The following is a 21,621-nucleotide window of genomic DNA, read 5'->3' as shown; positions in this document are numbered from 1 at the left end:
ACATAACAAAAAGAAGGTAGAGATGGAATGAAACTCCTTAGGCTACTGGGTTCCTGTTTTAAAAGAATACATGGCCAGGCCGTTGTGGCTCAATGAATGAGCATTGACCTATGAACCAGGAGGTCACAGTTCAATTGCCAGGTCAGGCACCTGCCTGGGCTCGATCCCCAGTGGGAGTGTGTGTGGGAGTCAGCCAGTGGGTGATTCTCTCTCATCATTGATGTTTCTACCTCTCTCTCTCTCCCTCTCCCTTCCTCTCTATCAATAAAAGTATTTTTTAAAAGAACATATGTATAAAGAATGAGAGAACACATAACTAAAAATAAAAACAGAAAAGAAAAATAAAGATAGAGAATTTCACCAAGAAAACCAAACTACAAAATAAGTTTGAGTGTGTAAAACAGCCGAAGACCAGAGTGAAAAACTTTCAAAGCTATCTTAGAGTGACAGAAGAACAAGCCAAAAAACGGCTCTTGGGTTTGATTTTCATCTTATTATGCTAACAGATTACAGCAAGAAAAACAACTCATCTCCTAATTTACTTCTAGTTTCTCTATCAAGTTAAAAAGAGAACAAACATGGTTAAGAGGAAAATAATGGCCAAATTAGGTGAAGAGATGATGAGAGAGCTCCTCACTGTTTTGAATATAAATTTGAGTCCCCAGATTCAGGAAAATTATTCCCAAAGAGCAGGGGGAGTTTGCAGGTGTGATCTCAGAAACTCTGTCAGCAGCAGCCATGGAGTATTTCTGGAGAGGAGCTGTGAGGGCAGAAGACCGGAAATTGGTAAATGTCCTGATTTTATACAAGTGGAAAATGGTTTATCGCAAATACAAGGTAATGCTGTACTCATCAATAATCCCTGGAAAAGTGTCAGAGAATTTCATGTAAAAGTTCTTTTAAAAGTATGTAAAGAAGAATATGGCAATCTTTTGGAATCAGTACAGATTTGCTAAGACCTGAACACACCAAGATGCCTCTTGGATCTTGTTAGGAACACAAGTAGCCCGATCTTATAGAGAAAATAGAAGATCAAATCAGTACTTGCCTCTAGGTTGTATGTATCTGTTTGCTAAAGGTGACATTGGGATGAGCTGTGGGTAAGGGGGACGGTGGGAACTGCAAAGAAAGCAGCCAACTTGAGTAATAGGAAGGAAAAATACTCTGGGTGAGTGCTAACAGGAAATGTTAACATAACAAAAGTATGCTAGTGTCAGGCTGGAAAGAGTGGATGCAAGCATTGATTAGTAACTCACCATTCCTTGTCATTACTATGTGTTAATAATGTAGGGCAGCCCAGCCAGCGTGGCTCAGTGGTTGATCGTTGACCTATGAACCAGGAGTTCATGGTTTTGTTCCTGGTCAGGGCACATGCCCAGATTGCGGGTTTGATCCCCAGTCAGGAGCGTGCAGGAGGCAGCCCATCGATGATTCTCTCTCATCACTGATGTTTCTATCTCTCTCTCCCTCTCACTTCCTCTCTGAAATCAATAAAAATATTTTTTTAAAATAATGTAGGGCAAAGTGCACATCTTTCTCTGGTCTATTTTGGAGCAATATTAAACAATAATCAATTGGACCAGAGCAGTAAATCTCAACCTACAATTTTTGTGCTTAAAGGCATCTTTGCACTATTTGAAGTAACAAATACTGAACAGTAGGCAAGTTTCTATTAAGATCATACATCCTCCTGAATGCTAAAGTCATTTAGGTTTTGTTTTTTGACATATTAACAACTGAAGTTCCAATATGATGCTTGTAGATATTTGGATTTCAGGAGGGCTTTTAACAATTCTCTCATTGTAGCCATTTATAAACTATATGCCACACAATTTCATATTCCTTACCTCTAAACTTACAATATCTACAAATCACTGATGAGGAAAGGGAGGCTCAGAGAGGTTAAGTAGTTTGCCAGTTACCAGGTAGTAGAGGTGGAGATGGGCTATGAATACAGGTTTCCTCTAAACCTACAGTCTCCCCTGTACTGTACAGCCTCCATTATAATTATACGTGCAGATTTGGGCCAGTTAATAATGTGGTTGGGAGGAGTTCTAATAAGTAAACAATTATACTAAAGTTTGTGTGTGTTTTTTTTATAGATTTGGATATAAAACCCAGCCCAGGATCCTTGTGTCTGTTTAATGGTATTATGATTGACTTGGGTAAAAACATATGTCATGGAGTCAAGGATAGCTAATGCTTTATGTAAAAAAATTCATATTTAAAAGTATGTACACAGTGTAACAATGAACCAAAACTAACTGGATAAAATTAAACAGGAATTCAATGATAAGTCCTGCATTCAGAATAGAAAAACATAATCTTTCTAAACATGTAATGAGAATATTTGGTTTACCAGCAATAGCTATGAGAAAGACATAGGGATTTTAATTAATAGCAACCTCATTAGGAGTTAGTAGAGTGATATGTGGATAAAAGAAGTAGGAGAAAGAAATCTTAACACTGCATTAGTACTCACTCATTTATCCATTTATTTATATTCAGTGTATACTAATCAAAGGAAATAAAAGACCATTTTACTCTACACACTTCATACCTTATCTCATATGTAGGTCCAAGTGTTTCAGATGTGACACAGTTTAAAATCAATCTTTGAATAATTGAAATGTGACCCAAGATGGGTATTGGTGAGAATACATGGATAAAATTTTTTATGACACGTCCCTTGAGAAAGTTGTATGAACTTAGAATGTTTAACCTGCAAATTCCTCAAATATTTAAAAGAAGAGATTTCATTAAACCATTCATTCATTCATTCTGAATCCACTGAACAAATAAATATTTAGCTTTTGCTATATGCTAAATATATCAGACACTGTCCTTTGTACTAGGAAGAAAATATTTTTTAAAAGACTTGATTCCTGCTCTGAATGACTTTTTGGTCTAGTGAGAAAGACAAGGGAAAATCAAGCATCACAGTATGTGCTAAACTAGGAAGAATTCCTAGGGCACAGAGAAGTGGCATCTTGATCAGTCTATGGGGTCCGTGAAGGGACCAGAGGAAAGTGTACTTGAGATAAGACTAGAAAGATAAATAGGTATTAACTAGCTGAAGTAAGGGGAGGAAGTAAGGACATTGCAAGTAGAGGGAACAGCATGTGGAAATGTATGGGGAAATAAAAAGAATAGAAAAGAATTGGTGAACACACAAGTAGTTTCGATCATTGGAAGACAGGACATATCTGTTGGAGCATGGATAGGAAACGAGGCCTGAATTGTACTCTAAAAACTAAGGAATTTAAACTTTATCCTGGAAGCCATGGGGAGCCTTGAAGCATTTAAAACTGGGCAGTGATGTGATTAGATTTTAGTTGTAAAAATATCCTTCAAGCAATAATGGGGCCAGGTTGGAGGCCTTGGGACCAGTGAGGAGGTATAATTGATCCTCATTATTTGTAGTAGTTATGCTTTGTAAAGTTGTGGCAAACACTGAATTAGCTAATACTGAGTCATTGCCTCTGGGGAAAGTACAGGGTTATCTCTTGAACCCACAAATTTAGCCACTTTTCCATGTTTTCCATAGCTTCATCATGTACTATAGATGTTACTGTAATATGACTTGGGGTGGTGGATACACAATACAATATAAACATGATGTATTATAGAATTGTACACCTGAAACCTATATAACTTTGTTAACCAATGTCACCTCAATAAATTCAATTCAAAATAAATAAATAAGAAAGGAAAAAAAGGTGTTACTGTAGCACTTTCTAAGCACCTCATGTACAGATCAACACATTTCACCTTGTTTTTTTCTGGATGTACCTTGCTGCTGACTCATTAACATTACAATTATGACAAACAGAACTGTACCTCATGCCTGAACAATGCTAATCTAACACATGTATTTTCTCCATCAGGCACACCACAGCCTTCTTGCACTTGGGAATGCTAGACAGACTTCAGAAGTACACTTGGTGGTCATTTTTTTTTTTCTTTTTTGGTGGTCATTTAAAATGAGAGAATCACACAAAAAAAGCACAAAATTTTAAAAAATGTAGCACTAAATAAATCGTCCAAAGGATACCTGTTTCCAGTCTGAGAACTGAAATAAGAAGGCAGAGCATGGCCTTGTTCAGCTGTGAACTTGCTCGTTGGGAGGTTCAAATTTGTCACCATCTGAGCATGTCTAAGAATGACCATAAGAGCCTGAAATATTGATTTGGGGGGTTCTGAATAAGTTTTAGCAAGTAGGAGAATTTTCAAATGTGGAATTCACAAATAATGAAGATCAATTATGCTTTTAGTAATCTAAGTTATAACTGATGAACACCTGAATTAAAGCAGCCACAGTGGGAATAGGTGAAGGGGTTGGGCCTACTTACTCTGAAAAGTTGTTAACTATGTACAAAGTTTAGTGCTAAGAACCAAGAACATGGTGGAGCCTCTCAACCTTGAGGTATGTAGGTGAGAATGGAGAATTTCAGGGTAGGTGGAGAATTGCAAGGAAAAGTGTATTCTTTAGTAAGAGGTAGATATCAGATATGGCCATGAAGGTGTGAGAAATACTTCCAGTAGAGCTTGATGATATCTTGAAATTGGCCCTTTATGGCTCTCAGTCACAGAGGGTTTAGAAGACAGGGGATAAGTGGAGGACTGGGTTATAGCTCAACAAAGTATAGAGCAATGTGGGAGTGATGATGATAAGGCAGGCAATCAATGGCCAGAGATACCTACATGTTGGGCACTGACTTGAAATATAGGTTTTAAAACATATTGAATTTACTCCTAAAAATCTGTTTGTGAAGTATAAGCACTGACCTAATTGGGTGGAAAGATTTTGAAGAATTTAAAATTCTTTGGGGGGTTACATCGAGGTCATTCTAATGAGGGAAGAAAGCATCTAGATTATGTTTCTAGATTTCTGGTTTGGGTAGATGATGGCTAGATAGTTTCATGTACCAAGATAAGGTAATAACAGGAAGAAGGGATTGGGAAGGAAAAGGAGATGAGTTCTGTTTGGGACACACACAAATAAAGATGTTTAGCAGAGAACTGAAATTACAAGGCTGGAACTCTCTGAGTGCTCTGGGTTAGAGATGGAGGATGGGGAGTTGCTAGTTGAAGTCAGAGATTTTTATGAGGGTATATAATACTTGTATATTAAAGGAAAAAATCAGATGACCATAGAAGGGACCTGGGAAATATGGTCATTTAAGTGACAAGTTGAGGAAGGGGAACTGACAAAGGAAACCTGATAAGAAATAGCTATACATATAGGAGAAGAAAATTAGGTATCACAGAAGCTGATGGTGGATTGAATTTTAAGAAAAGTTTCAGACATAATGCCCAAAGTTGAAGGGAGGTCAAATAAACCAAGACTAGTAAAGATAAAAGTGAGAATATGGTTGGCAATTATAGGCAGATTAATTTTTAGCTCAATATAAAGGATTATCTAATAGCCACAGTGGAAAAGGAAACAGATTTTCTTAAGAGATGAACACCTTGTCATTGAATTAAGCAAACAGTGACTCAATAATTGTCATTAAACAGTATTTTGGGAAGAATTCTTCCATTAGATAAGAGATTGTATTAAACTATCTTTTCAGTACATCCCTCCATCTCTAATATAGTATATTCTGACACAGAAGCAGAGTGGGGGATGAGAAGGGATGGAGTATAAGGCTGGACAGGAGAGATTTTTATGGACAGGGGGCACTCAAGATCTAATATTCTGTCAAGGGTTCCTGGAACCAGCCCTAATACTAGTCTATTAGAATAATCTCTTCAAACTTGGATGCAAGATGGCCAAGAGTAAATGAAGTCAAAACATCAGTTCTTCCTTGGCATAGCATGGAAGGAAAGGTTAGAAGGCTCGGGGGTGTGTGTGGGAATATTTGAATGGCTATGTAGTGCAAGTCCTGAAACCTCATACACATACTATGTTTTCTTAGAAGGTCCAGAAGGATGTCATCCATTACATTGAGCCACCAATTGCATACAGCAACGGTCAGGTCAGTAACATATTCTAGTATTGCTTTTTTTTTTTTTTAATATATTTTATTGATTTTTTACAGAGAGAAAGGGAGAGGGATAGAGAGTTAGAAACATCGATGAGAGAGATACATCGACCAGCTGCCTCCTGCACATCCCCCACTGGGGACATGCCCGCAACCAATGTACATGCCCTTGACCGGAATCAAACCTGGGACCTTTCAGTCCGCAGACCGAAGCTCTATCCACTGAGCCAAACCGGTTTCGTCTAGTATTGCTTTTCCCTCCTCCTATGCTTCACTTTGCCAATGCTCATTCCTGCTTTCTGGGCTTGCACTTGATTTTAAAGTAAGAGCACTTAGACACTGCTTTCTAGGAAACTCAGATTATAACAGTTTTATTATGAGAACATTCTCAAAAAATACACTTTTGTGAAGTGATATAACAATAATATAATCTATTAGTGATGTCCTCTTGCATTCTTACATAATTTCCTTTATAATGTCATTTATGGCACCTAGTTACAATATTGCTTATTATTTCACTATTATCTCACTACTACTCGAATTTTTCAGAGGCAGTATTAGGATTCCCATTGGTATTATCTGGCAAAATCCAAATTGAGTCTTAGTTTTATTTCCTGGCTTTATTACTAACCACCCTACAATCCTTTGTAGTATTTCTCTTTCTTAACTGGTGTTTTCAGCACCTTCCAATTTTGTATTGTCTGAGAACTAAATAAATGTGAGCACAGCTGTATGTATTTAACTACAAGGTTGGATGCTCAATTCGTGCACTGCTTATGCAGCCATCAGGAGAGCTCAGAGGAAAATCTGCAAAGCTTCCAGTATATTTTATTAATGACCAGCCAGACACCATAACCCACACCCGGGAGACGAGGACCTAATTAATTAGGCATAATACTACTTAGCACTTACCATTTTCAATAAATATTACTACATGAATGGAAGAATCCTCAAAAGACTCCTGTGAAGCAGGAACTATTAATCCTATTTTACAGCTGGGGAAACAGAAGCAGAAAGGTTCTTGGATTTGCCCAAAGCCACAAAGAGAGGTGGCATCAATTCCCAATTTGGCTTTCTCAGAGCTGGTCCTCTAGACTATTTTTAGAGCATGTTTTTCTCAAGGTCAAAGGGCTATAATATATCAAAGGTACTTACACATAAAACTTCAAAGAAAAGTGTGGGGCCCTGGCCAGGTGGCTCAGTTGATTGGAGCATTGTCCCATACACCAAAAGGTTGTGGGTTCGATTCCCGACCAAGGCACATACCTAGATTACAGGTCTCATCCCTGGTCAGGGAAGACAACCGATTGATGTTTTTCTGTCACATGAATGTTTCTTTCTCTCTCTTTCTAAAAATAAATAAAAACATATCCTCAGATGAGGATTAAAAAAAAATGTGTGGGAATAACTATAGACTAGATTCAAAGAAGTGCAATACTAGTGTCAGGGCTTTATAAGGAGACTAGAGGCCTGGTGCACGAAATTCATGCACGGGGGCTGGGGAGGGGGTGGTCCCTCAGCCTGGACTGCACCCTCTCCAATCCGGGACCCCTCAGGGGATGTCTGACTGCCAGATCCCTGGGATTGGGCCTAAACTGGCAGTCGGACATCCCTCTCACAATCCGGGACCGCTGGCTCCTAACTGCTCACCTGCGTGCCTGCCTGATTTCCCCTAACCACTCTGCCTGCCTGCCTGATCACCCTAACCCCTCTGCCTGCCTGCCTGATCACCCCTAACTACCTCTGCCTGCCTGCCTGATCGCCCCTAACTGCCTCTGCCTGCCTGCCTGATCACCCCTAACCACTCTGCCTGCCTGATGCCCCTAACCACCTCTGCCTCGGCCCCCCGCCACCATGGCTTTGTCTGGAAGGATGTCTGGAAGACATCTGGTCTATCTGGTCTAATTAGCATATTACACTTTTATTAGTATAGATTGACCATTTGTCTCTTCCACTTCTCTTGATGGAAGGAATTATATGTTACATGCATGTGCTAGCAAGTGGCACAGTCCCTGACACATAGTTGGTGCTCAGTAAATACTTGTTTATTAATTCCTTACAATGTTTGTTAAATTCCTGCAATATTCCACACATTCTTCTTGCCCTCGTAGAACTTAGATTCTAGTGACAAAGACTATATAATAAAACCAATAAATCAGTGAAATATATATAATTATAGAAAGTGACAAATGCTATGGAGAAGATGACCTAAAAAGGAAGAACATGAGCCATGAAAATATCTGGGAAAAGAGTATAGCACACAGTGGGAACAGCAAGTACAAACTCCTAATATAGGAGTATCCTTGACATGCTTGAGAAATAGCCAGAATGACAGTGTGGCCAGTACAGAATGAGTGAGGGGAGAGTAAGGTAAAGCTAGAGGAGGTAATAGATGCAGAATCTTATAGGCTATTTTAATAACATTGGCCTTTCACTCTGCAAAGATATGAATATGTTGAAGAGTTTTGAGTCATGCTATGTAAAGTGACTTACATTTTAATGGTCTTATTCTTGCCTAGACTCTAGCGGATAAATGTGGAAACAGGGAGACAAGTTGGAAGCAATAATCCAATTGAGAAGTAATGATGACTTGTATTAGGATTGTGGTGATGAAAGTGGTCAGAACCTATATGTATATTTTGAAGATGGAGCCAAAAGGAATAGATTTGATTGGTAGAATTTGGAGTCTAGAAGAAAGAGCAGAGTCAAGACTTGTTCCAATGTTTTGACGTGAGAAACTGGAAGGGTGGAGTTACTATTTATTAAGGTGAAGATGATTGATTATGTAAGGAGGAAATTTCAGAAGGGAAATAATGAGACTGGGTTTGGACATGTTAAATATGAGATGCCTTTAGGCTAGCCAAGAGGAGAAAATGATGTGTTCTTAAAGATAAGAATATAAAGTATTTCAAAGACAAGGGAGAGGGATTCACTGTATCAAAAGCTGCTGATATGTTGAAAACAATAAAATATTGGAGGCTGTCTATGGGATTTAGTAAATAAAAGGACACTGGTGATCTTGATAGTAGAAGTGTTGGCATAGAGATAAAGTCAAAGTCTGATGGACAGTTTCAAGAGAGAATAGTATGAACTGACTATGTATCTAGATGTAGCTCTAGATCTAGATACAGATCTAGGTAAGTCCTAGCTCTGGCAACTGATAGAATCTATAAACCAAATTAACTCGGCAGCATGAATTCCTCTAGCATATTTCTTGTGGTCTTCAAATACCATTTTCCATAAAAGGAACCAGGTCTCCTTAGGGGAAAAAACCAAAAAACCTGATGACAGATATGCTGCCAGAACTCTGTATAAGATTAACCTGGGACATCTTGTCATACCAGCTAGCAAAGAAGTCTTCAGATTTCATAAGAAGTCACAAAAGTCTGGTCATGATGAACTAACTGGTACCATCCTAAAACTCCTGCTATAAACAACTGAAAAACAGCACAAAATACTTGAACCTCTCTTCGGATACTGGACAGCAGGCAACACTGGACTGGATCCTCAGAGGAAGGATACAAGTTAAGTGAGCTTCCCCATCTTTCAATTCAGAGGGAGCACAGAAAGGGAGTCTAAGAAGAGCACAGTAGTGTCTCTGAGTTCAAATGACAGAGACTGGAGTTTACATAGATGGAAAAAACACACATGCTGGAATTAGATGAACAGAGTATCAGAGAGCACTTATTTAGACAAAGAGCTCCAGAAACATGCTTAGAGGTCTCTTGAGTACTAAATACACACATTGGATGAGATTCTGGGGGGCCAGGGAAACAATAAATACTGGGGAGTTATGACCCGAGTATTGTTGGAGCATGAAGACATCTAGGAGACATTCAAGTTTTGACCAGCCAGAGTAGAGAATATGCTAGCCTTTCTACAGTAGTAAGTTTTGATTTTTGGATAACATCATTTTTAAAGTGTTTGGGCTATTCTTGACTTCTTTGTTCATATATATTAGAATCAGTTCACCAAGTTTTGTGAAAAACTGTTAGAATATTGATTGAAATAATACTGGATCCACATAATGAATATTAAGTCTTTCTAGCCAAGGAACAAGATGTGTCTCTGCATTGTTTACATCTTCAATGTCTTTAAATCAAGTTTAAATTTTTAAAAATTATTGAACATTTTTGTTATATTTATTTTTTATGGCATATAATTTTGTTACTATTTTAAGTGGTTTCTTATTTTATTGCATTATCTAGGTATTGTTACATAATTTATAGAAAAACAATTGGTTGTGGGTTTAGTCTCCCACTGGGGCACCTATGGAGGGTGGCCAATCGATGTTTCTCTCTCACATCATTGTTTCTCTTTCTTTCTCTTTCTCTCTCTTCCTCCTTCTCTCTGGTGAGGATTAAAAAAAAAAAAAAAGAAAAAGAAAGATAATTGAGTTTTATATGTTAATTTTACACCTAGAAAATTAGTTAAACTCATTAATTTTAATAAATTGTCCATGTAGTCTTTTACATTTTCTATATAAACAATCAAGTCAAATGTAAATAATAGCAGCTTTTTTTTTTTTTTTTTTACAATTTGAGGTGTTCTCTGTTGTTTGTTTGTTTGTCTTGCCATGTCTGCTGGTAAGGGATTCTGGTATGATGTTGGCTAGAAGATATTTTTTAAAAATATATTTTTATTGATTTCAGAGAGGAAGGGAGAGGGAGAGAGTTAGAAACATCAATGATGAGAGAATCATTGATTGGCTACCTGCTGCATGCCCCCTACTGGGGATCGAGCTCACAACCTGGGCATGTGCCCTTGACTGGAATTGAACCCGAGACCCTTCAGTCCATAGGCTGACACTCTATCCACTGAGCCAAACCAGCTAGGGCTAGAAGATATTTTTGAACAGCTTTACAAAGAATCAACTTTTGGCATTGTTTCTTCTCTAGTGTAACTTTTTAAATATTGCATTGATTTCTGCACCTATCTTTACTATTCCCTTCATTTTATTTTCTTTGGACATAGTCTGCTTTTGTTTTTCTACTTTCTTAGTGGGATGCTTAGCGTATCAAAACCATAGTAAGATTGCACTTCACATCCACCACATAGTCAAAAAGGCTGATAAAATTGTTGGCAAGCACGTGGAGCAATGGCAACTCTGTGATTTCTAGTAGAAATGTATGTTGGTACAACCACTTTGAAAAACAAACTGAAGTTTAATATGCACACATTCAGTTATTCTGATATTATATTCCCATATATATTTTCTAGAATGATTCTTACACATATGGATCAGGAAGTGTGATGGTTAATTTTATGTGTCAAGTTGACTGGGCCACAGAGTGCACAGATATTTGGTCAAACATTATTCTAGGTATGTTTGTGAGGGTGTTTTTAGATGAGATTAGCATCTGAATGGGTAAACTGAGTAGAGCTGATTGGTCCCCCTCCCCCCCTAATGTGGGCAGGCCTCATTTAATCAGTTGAAGGCCTGAATAGAACAAAAGAGCTAGTCCCCTCACAAGCAGAATGGAATTCCTCTTGCCTGACTGCTTGAGCTAAGACATTGATCTTTTCTGGCCTTTAGATGCCACCTGAAACATCAGCAGCCCTTGGATCTTCAGCCTGCCAGTTCTCAGATTAAAACTATATATCAGCTGACCTGGGTCTCCAATTTGCTGACTGCAGATCTTGGAACTTGTAACCTTTCATATTTGCATGAGTCAATTCCTTATAATCTCCCTTTCTTTTCTCTCTCTCTCTCTCTCCTATTGGTTCTCCCATTGCTCAGGAGAACTATAATACAAGAAGCATGGATGAAAATGCTCATAACAACATAGCTTATGACAGCAATAAAACAGAAATGCCTCCATTGGCTCTTGACAGTAGAATGGATATACACTTACTGAAATACAATACAATGGAATAAATGCGTGGTGATGAAAATATAGCTATAAACATCAGTGTGAATTAATTTTAAAATATTGTTGAACCCAAAAAGAATCACAGTACAAAAATATAGAGCATTATTCCATTTATATAGAATTTTAAATATGGGGGGGGGGGAAGGCAAGGATTCTTATTCTTACCACTTTTACTCAATATAATATTGGAAGTCCTAGCCACAGTTCAGACAAGAAAATGAAATAAAAGGCATCCAAATTGGAAGTGAAAAAGTAAAACTCTCACTATTTGTAGATTTCACCATACTATATGTATAAAACCCTAAAGACTCTACTAAAACAAAAACAAAATAAAACAGCCCTGGCCAGTGTTGGTCAGTGTTTAGAATGTCAACCTGTGCACGAAAGGGTCTCAAGTTCAATTGCTGGTCAAAGGCATGTACCTAGTTCAATCCCCAGCCCTAATCAGGGGTGCATTCATGAGGCAACCAATCAATGTGTCTCTCTCACATTAATTTTTTTTCTCTTTCTTTCCTCCTTCCTCCCTTCCACTCTCTCTAAAAAAAAATAATCAATGGAAAAAATATCCTTGAGTGAAGATTAACAAACAAAAAACTATTAGAACTATTACATGGATTCAGTAAAGTTGTAGGTTACAAAATTAACATATAGCCCAGCCGGCATGGCTCAGTGGTTGAGCATTGACCTATGAACCAGGAAGTCATGGTTCAATTCCCAGTCAGGGCACATGCCCAAGTTGTGGGCTCATCCCCAGTATGGGGTGTGCAGGAGGCAACCGATCAGTGATTCTCTCTCATCATTGATGTTTCTATCTCTCTCTCCTGTCTTGTTTCCTCTCTGAAATCATTAAAAATTTTTTAAAAATATATAAATCCATTGCATTTTATTAGTCTAATAACAAATGATCAGAAGGAGAAATTAAAAAAACAATCCCATTTACAATTGCATAAAAAGATACCTATAAATAAATTTGACAAAAGAGGTTAAAGACTATACTATGAAAACTATAAAATTTTAAAGAAAGAAACTGAAGAGGGCACAAATCAATGAAAGGATATGCTGTGTTCATGAATTGGAAAGATTAATATTGTTAAAATATCCATACTATCCAAAGCAATATATAGGCTTAATGTAGTTTCTATCAAAATACCAATGGCATTCTTCTCAGGTCTAGAACAAATAATCCTAAAATTTATATAGAACCACAAAAGACTTTGAATAGCCAAAGCAATATTGAGAAATAACAAAGTTGAGGGTATCATGCTGTCTGATTTCAAACTGTACTACAAAGCTATAACAAGCAAACAGTATGGTACTAGTACAGAAACATCTATACTAAAAAAAGGGTAATATGCTAATTAGACTGGTTGACCGACATATTCTGGACATCCAACTTCCTTCCAGACAGTTAGGGAGCGACCAGACCAGCAGGAGGGCAGTTAGGGGGTGACCAGGTCAGCAGGGGGGAAGTTGGGGGTGACCAGGCTGGCAGGAGGGCAGTTGGGGGGTGGCCAGGTCAGCAGGGGGACAGTTGGGGGTGGCCAGGCTGGAAGGGGGGCAGTTAGGATGTGATCAGGCAGGCAGGCAGGCAGGCAGGTGAGCAGTTAGGAGGCAGTGGTCCAAGATTGCAAGAGGAATATCCAACTGCCGGTTTAGGCCCAATCCCCGGGATCAGGCCTAAACCAGCAGTCGGACATCCCCCAAGGGGTCCCGGATTGTAGAGGGTGCAGGCTGGGCTGAGGGGGACCCCCCTCCCCCATGCACAAATTTCGTGCACCGGGCCTCTAGTAACCATATAAAAACAAACATAAACAACCACACAAGACTATAAAAACTAAAAGAAAAAAGGGTAAGGGAGCTATTTTCACAAAATTCAGGAGAGCTATTATACCTGGGCAGGAGAGAGAGATACGATTTAGAACCACCACACAAAGAGCCTCCAAAAATCCTCATAATATTCTCTTTTGTAAACTGGGATGTGAATAGATGGGTGCTCATTTTATTACTATTTCTTAAATTTTATGTATGTGTTCCATATAATCTCATATGTGTGAACATGTCTAATCCTAGATGTGTTTATTATTGCTTAATACAAATTTTATCACAAAAAAAAATCAAACTGGCAAACCTTCCTGGTTAGCACACTTTCTGACATTGAGCAAGCCCTCCACAAATCCTGAATATTAAAAAGTGAAGCCTAGAGCATCTGCTTCCTATCTCAAGCCCTGGAGATAGGTAGTATCTGTCTCTCGATGTGGTCATAGGTCTGGACTTCGTATGACATCATCCCCTCTGCCATTCCCATCTTCAGACTCCCTCTCATCTCTGGCCACTGCCTTGTTACCACTGGCTCAAGCTTACGACTAAGAGTTTAGACTCAGACTCAGTCACAGCCTGTTCATCTATGAGCTAAATGTAATTTCTAGGCATATTTTCTTTGGCCTAATGGTATTTTAAAATGTTTGAGTGTAACTAAAATATCATAAGATTTCATGTAAAAAATCCTGATTTCCAGCTTCTCTTGAAAAATAGGAAGATCTGGCAGCAAGAAGCTCACATTCCTTTTTGCCAGAAACTAGCTGGAATTGCATGGCAGCTGCCCATCTGAGCCTGTGCTCTCCACTGCCGTCCCCACCACCCTGTTCTCTCTGGCATAGCTCAGTGTCCATGTTCATTTATCACCTTTCTTTCATCCTTTGTTTTATTATTATCATTCTTAAAATATTGCTCAAGACAGTTAGCAAATAAAAAGTAGGACAAGGTGGCTGGGTGATTTTCTTTAATCAGGGTCATTTCACTTCTAAGTGTGTTACTTGTCCACAAGCATTTGCAATTGTCATCTCTGTCCCATATCCTTATCTAACCACATCTGAGGGGATTCTACTTCTTCTTATGCATACATTTTGATAATCCACAGTATTGTTTCCCCCTTCCTGGCATCAAAAGGAGCCGAAAAAAACTTATTCTGCTGAAAGAGGACTAATTTCAACATCTGAACATCTCAGACGGCCAAAGGAGGTGAGATTTTCTTGACCTGGTGTGTGCCTGCCTGCACAATGCAAATGGGAGAGCTTGGAAATCAACACCTCAATCTGCTTTCTTTCCCTTTGCCTTGACTCTTCTGTTTTCTCCACCCTCTGTTCTCTTCTTGACAGGAAACTCAAGCCTTAGAAATCTAAGTCTATTCATAAATGCACTTCTTTCAGTTACTATGGCAATACTGAAGGAATCTGTCACGGCCAAACAGGATCACAAAAGGATCACTTTTATTTTTATTCTCAGTGTTTCCACCAATAAACAAATAAATAAAATGCCGTAACTAGCCAAGTAGCATTTGCCTTTTGGAAAAACAACTCCTAAGCACTGACTTCCTACTTTCATCTCTTACTTAATTTTCCCCTCCTATTTTACATAGAGTTTTATCTGTTTTCCCAGACATATATTAGAAAGGACCACAGTGAGTGACATTCTCTGAATCTGGAAGGTCCTCCCTCTCCCCGACCCCGCCCTTCCCCCATACCTTTTGCTATTACAAATGCAGTGTAAGATTTACAATTATGTTGCAAACAGGCAGCATAGTTTCCCAAGATCATGCTGTTAGAATTCATTTATTAAAAATATAGGTTGCAAATTCTCATCCCAAAAGCTGCTGTTTCTCTTGAGCCCTTATCTTTGTCTTTCATCACTGACAGTTGGGAGTAAAATCATTCAAATGTCCTTATTTAAAGAAAGAAAGCAAAACAAGACAAACTTCCCACCCTATCCTTCGGGCAAGGATGACAAGTTAAGTTGACATCAAGATTAGCAGATGAGCATTCAGCCACTTTGCCAGTCATTGCTACTGCATGGACTCGGTGCAGCAACAGAACATTTGCTCTGAACAACCTACAGTCTGTCAAATTCCATAGCAGTTTCCAAGGCAATGATATGTTCTTGGTCTTTTCTTTAAGGATTGCACAATGCTTTAGAAATTGCGCAACAAAGCAGAGGGGAGCCCTTTGAACCCAGTGGGGAAAGATCCCCTGACTACCCGAAAAAGGTTACTTTACAGAAGGATTCAAATTCTTCCTTCTTCTTAGGGGGTACCAGCTCTATACCCTCTGGGTGAGGGAGGGGGTGACACTCAATTCTCTTACCTCAATGCACATTTCCAGAGAGAGATTTTATTTGAAATTTCAATGACAATCAAATGGCACTGAGTGCCCTATGTTTATGGGTGAACCAAGAAGGAAGATCTAACATAGTAAATAAACATTGGTATCTTTAATTGGCTATGACGCCCCCCACTAGTCAGGCTATTGTGTTTTCATCAACCTCACACATCAATATAAGGACCATATAGCAAAGTAGAGAATGAAGACACTGGGTAAGAGATATACCTGGGTTTAAATCCTTATCCTGCTGCTTATCATCGATCACCCTTGAATGTGTTATTTAATCTCTGTAAACTGCAGTGTTTTTATCAGGAACAAAGGGATAATAATAGTCTTATTATTACTATTACATAGCATAGGATGATTGTTAGGATTAATTTGGAAATTGTAAGTAAAGCACTTAGCACCAGGCATTCTGAATAATTGTAAACTCTAAATAAGCATCAACAGTTATTGTTCTTGTTATTTTATGTTTCAATAGGAAAATGCATATTCCTGTCTTCAATTTTCTCTGGTTTAGTTTTATATAATTTATACTTTCATTTTTGTATTTATTTACTTATATTTTAGCAACTCAGTGTGCCCTAGATTATTTTGAAGAAATGGTATTTAGAGATGGTTGATATAATTTAGGAACAGCCCTTATCTCCTCCACTTACTATGAATATATTAGGTAGGGAGTAGTATAATCATCTTATAGATTAAAAAATTACATTTAAGCTGAATCTACCTAAATAAATCTAGAAACATGAATAAAGATATTTCTGTTGTAAAAATGTGTATCCTAAATACTGATATCCAATGTTATCCCCAAATTAGAAGCTGAATGACAAATCCATTCATTGCTGAAGGAATAGTTATATTTTATTTGATACATTTTTAAAATAGAACCCTGGAGAAAATATAAGGGGCAAATGTAAGTTATTTTCCTTCATTCTTTCTATTTATTCAATAGATATTTATTGAGTTTATTTCATGCCAGGTGCTGTGTGACACAGAATAGAAATAGAGACATAAGCAAGGTCCTGATCCCTTTCTCAAGGGACTGACAGAGGTTCAGTTGGCGCTATTAAGATGTACACTGAGCCAGATAGAAAGTGGCAAGCACCCAAAGAGAGGTACAGAATCAGTATGCGGAAATGTTAATAATAATGATTCCTAATGATTAAAGTGATTTTGTATGTGGGAAATAACATTTAATCTGCATCTTTTAGTAATATCAACTACCTTGTAAATCTATGGTTGGTGTAACAATTTAAGCAGAGAGAAGGTATCAAGAAATCAGGGAAGTCAAATGCAACTTCCATAGTTTTTAACATATTCTTATTAAAAAAGTAGATATAAAAGCAATAAAATGCATAAAAAATACAAGCAACTTAGTTCTGATCTTTATACTTGAGTTCTTAGTATTTCTGGGCAGTAAAAAAAAATCAATTAATTTTTTTCAAAAAATTTAACCTTGAATTTTTTTTTATATTAGAGAAAAAAAATTAATGGAAAGTTGACATTTATGTGAATTCTGAATAAAAATGTGAAACAAACTGAGTCAGTAGCACGCTAGTCCGCCATCTGGGATTTTGCACTAGTCACTCAATTCCAGAAATTAGATTAATGTGGAAGAACTCCAAAAGGGGAATTTCCTTTCGGAGGTAATTACAAGGCTCACCTATTAACAGTGGAAAATCTACAGCCACTAATTGCTCTCCTCAAGTCAGATAGGTGACCTCAAATGAAATATAACCCCAGGGTATTTTTTCAAAATGAGAGTTTTATTTCAATTATAATGGGCATAACCATCAATATTATTTGGAAATGCCAAAGTATAAAGAGATTTTCTTATGAGAGTACTGCAAAAGCACAGGTCAAAATATCAATCTGCTCTTCTTAAAACATTTTGAAGTCTTAGTTTTGTTTCCACATTTTCACTTGCTCCAAATAGTTTTCTTCATCTCCCAAATAGCTTCCTATGAATTGTGTAATATTTGAATTCAGAAAAATTGATTCTGGTTTAAGATTTGTATACTCAGCGCTGTTCTCAGACTGAGGGATTCAGAACAGTTTCTCTGGATAGCAAATCCTACGGCTGGATACTTCTCTGGACCAGTCAGGCTCTAAATGGCTCAGCTGATGGATGGTCTTTGAGATCAGACTGACCCCAGTACCCACCGCCCCACTTCATTCCTGTTGCCAGATCTTTGAGACAGAGAATAGTATCAAAGCACCTATGATGGTGCCCAGCTGGCCTAGCTCAGTGGTTGAGCATAGACCTTCTGAAGCAGAAGGTTGCAGTTCTATTCCTGGTCAGGTCAGGGCACATGCTCGGATTGTGGGCTTGATCCCGGGGGGAGGTTGGGAGGGGATTGTTGTGGGGGGGGGGGGTGCAGGAGGCAGCTGATCAGTGATTCTCACTCATCATTGATATTTTTGTCTCTCCTCCGTTCCTCTCTGAAATCAATAAAAATATCTTAAAAAATAATAACACCTATTGTGGTTTCAGATATATGGATCCCTATTAAAATACATAACATGCACAGTCTTTAACAGGAAACAAAAGATGCAATTACTTCCTTAGAGATTGTAGAAGTAAACAATGTGATATGCAAGAGAATATTTTCATTGCTTCTGAAATTTTGGAAATTAAACTCAACATAAAATGTATGTGTTAATGAAAGATCTTTTGTCTAATTTATGTACATCACTCTACTACAGATCTATGGAATTTAGGTTACATTTGTATAATTCCATAAGGGGCTTTTGATTGCTTAAACGCCACCTGTTCTTTATAAATGCTGTGACTGACATCAAGTTTTTCTCCATATGGTGATGACATTTTTGATTACTATTTGTCTTCTTACATTTTAATAGTGATATGAGTTAAAATAATTTAAAGTCTATTTCCCAACAGCTTCATATAACTGAACAGTTCTGTTTATGAGTTTTATCTTTCTGTATTGTGAGTTCACATAATTTTTTAAAAGAGCTTAAACTAGCTACAGAATATAGCTTTACAGGACTAAATGAGTAATTTTTCAGTTGTGAGTTAAAATCAAGAGAGAAATCAATATGGGCATCTCTGTAATTGAAAACCAGTGGGTGATAATTCTGTACTGAAAACAAGATAATAAGAATAAAAATGAGCCATTGGTGGGAGAAAAATATGATTAAAGATGTGATCTCAATTAAATTTGAACTATTATTTACACTTAATAAAACTTCCACTTTTAATTTGTCCTATATTTTTCACTGATAGAGCATAATTATGAAGATATGTAAAAATAAAAGTAAATCATGGTAGAATCAACCGGTTATTGCCTGCTAATTTAATATTTAAAGCACTGTTAATATCCAAATGTTTTGGTGAGCAGAAATAGTTCAGGGGTTTTGGTATGTGAAGATTTATTTCTCTATTTATCTAACCTATTATTTATTACTCAGTGAGCATTAATTTTGAAGACAACAACAAAAAAGGCCAAGGAAATCATGTGGCATTGAGATGCATAGTGAAAGAAAAAAATCCATTTTCTCACCTTTATGCCTGACAGTGATATTTTTTACACTGTAAGTGAAAGTTCTGCATGTTTGTATATTTTTTAAAAGATGAAGAAAATAAATTATCATTTTTCTCTTTATAATGACTTCTTATTTTTCCTATGTTTTAAAATTATAAACGTTTTCTAATTAAATTTAACCATTAATTTGATGCTGGTGCACACATTGCAGTTGTTTTCCATCTCCCCTTCGTTTTAAGAGAAACTTTCAATTTTTTAAAATTTCTTTTATTTCCTACATAGATTCTTCCAAACTCCAAATTCTCTTCTTACTCAAATGCATGAGCTTCTGACAATCACATGCTATCTTTAACCCAATAGTCAACAAATACGTCAAAGCCAGTAAAACAAAGACAAAGCTCCTTGCTTTGTTACATCAACTAGTGATAACTGCATAGTATAATAAAAAAATAAGCATAAAGTCTGATTGAACTTCATATGCTAATTTAAAAATAAATAAGAAAATTTCCCTTCCTTAACTAATACTAATACAAAATAAATAATTGATGACTTATGCAAATGGATCTTAAAAACAAATCAGAGTCAACAAAATTACTCAGTCATTTAATCTCCATAGAATTCTACTGGTTGTAAAATATAAGTGTTTTAATTCAATAATCTGCAAATTCTAATCTAGTTTTTAAAATTCTAATTTTTCAAAAGAAAAGAACTTTTACCTTCTTGATATATAATCTTCCAAAGTGGCCTTTTCACAAGACTTTTATTTCATGAATATTTGTCAATTAAAAAAGAAAAAAATATATATATACACATATGAATGGTGAAATGTTAACTATAGTTAAATCTAGAGGGTAATTATTGTACTTTAACAAAAATGTTTTTGTCAAAGTATAAGCACTTTCACAATAAAATACTGGGAGAAACCAAAACAAAACATTTGTTAAGTTTGGCTGTGCCACATATTAAGTCTAGTTTCAGGTGGAGTGGAACACAATCAAATTGGCAATTTTGAAAACGTTTCTAGCACCAATTTAAATTCAGAGTCTTTGATTCATAGACACAGGGAGCAGACTGGTGGTTGTCGAAGGGGATGGGGACTGGGTGAAAGAGGTGAAGGGATTAAGAAGTACAAATTGGTAGTCACAAAATTGTCACAGGGATGTAAAGTACAGCATAGTCAATAATATTGTAATAACTTTGCACGGAGCCAGGTTGGTACCGGTAATATCAAGGGGAATACTTTGTCAAGTATATGATTGTTTATCCATTATGCTATGCACCTGGAACCAATACAAAATAATATTGAAAGTAAACTGTAATTAAAAAATATAAATTACAAATCCCAAAAATACATTAAATAAATTCAGAGTCTTCATTCTGGCCAGTATTATCTACAAACACAATACTTTACATATTAAAATTATAGTTGTATTCTAAAAATAGAAAGTTGTGCTTCTATAACTCTTAGTTAACTAGAAATAGAAGGATATTTCCATTTCCTTGAATGGCAAAAAGCAAACAAAAGAACACTCATAAACCAACATGTAACATGGTACTTAGTAGTGAAAAAAGAGATGCACTTCCATTATGTGCAGACAAGAACCTACTATCACCACTATCAAACTTATTTGAAAGTCCTAGATAGTATGTCATAAAGAAGAACTAAGAGTAGTAACTATTGGCAAGAAAAAAACAATCATTATTTGTAAATTATAAGATTGTCTGCCCAGAAAAAAAGTGAGAATGAAACAAAACACTATTCCAACTAATAAAATAATTTAGAAGGATGGTTGGATACAAATGTATACAAAAGCAATAGCTATATCACACACACACACACACACACACACACACACACACACACACACATATATATATAAATATATATATATATATATATATATGTAATATTTAAAAAATATTTTTAAAGTCCTTCTTAACAACATCAAATAATAAAATACCTGAATATATGATTAAAAGGAAATAGATGGGACTTAATGAAGAAAACGATAGAATCTTAACAAGGTACATAACAATTTGATTAAACAAAGAATTGAGCCCTGTTCATGAAAAAGAAGACTGAATATAACAAAGGAAA

Source organism: Eptesicus fuscus, chromosome 7 (genome assembly GCF_027574615.1).
Source record: "Eptesicus fuscus isolate TK198812 chromosome 7, DD_ASM_mEF_20220401, whole genome shotgun sequence".
NCBI classification, from domain to species: Eukaryota; Metazoa; Chordata; class Mammalia; order Chiroptera; family Vespertilionidae; genus Eptesicus; species Eptesicus fuscus.
The sequence above is the reverse complement of the archived record's forward strand: the minus strand, read 5'-3'. Positions refer to the sequence as shown.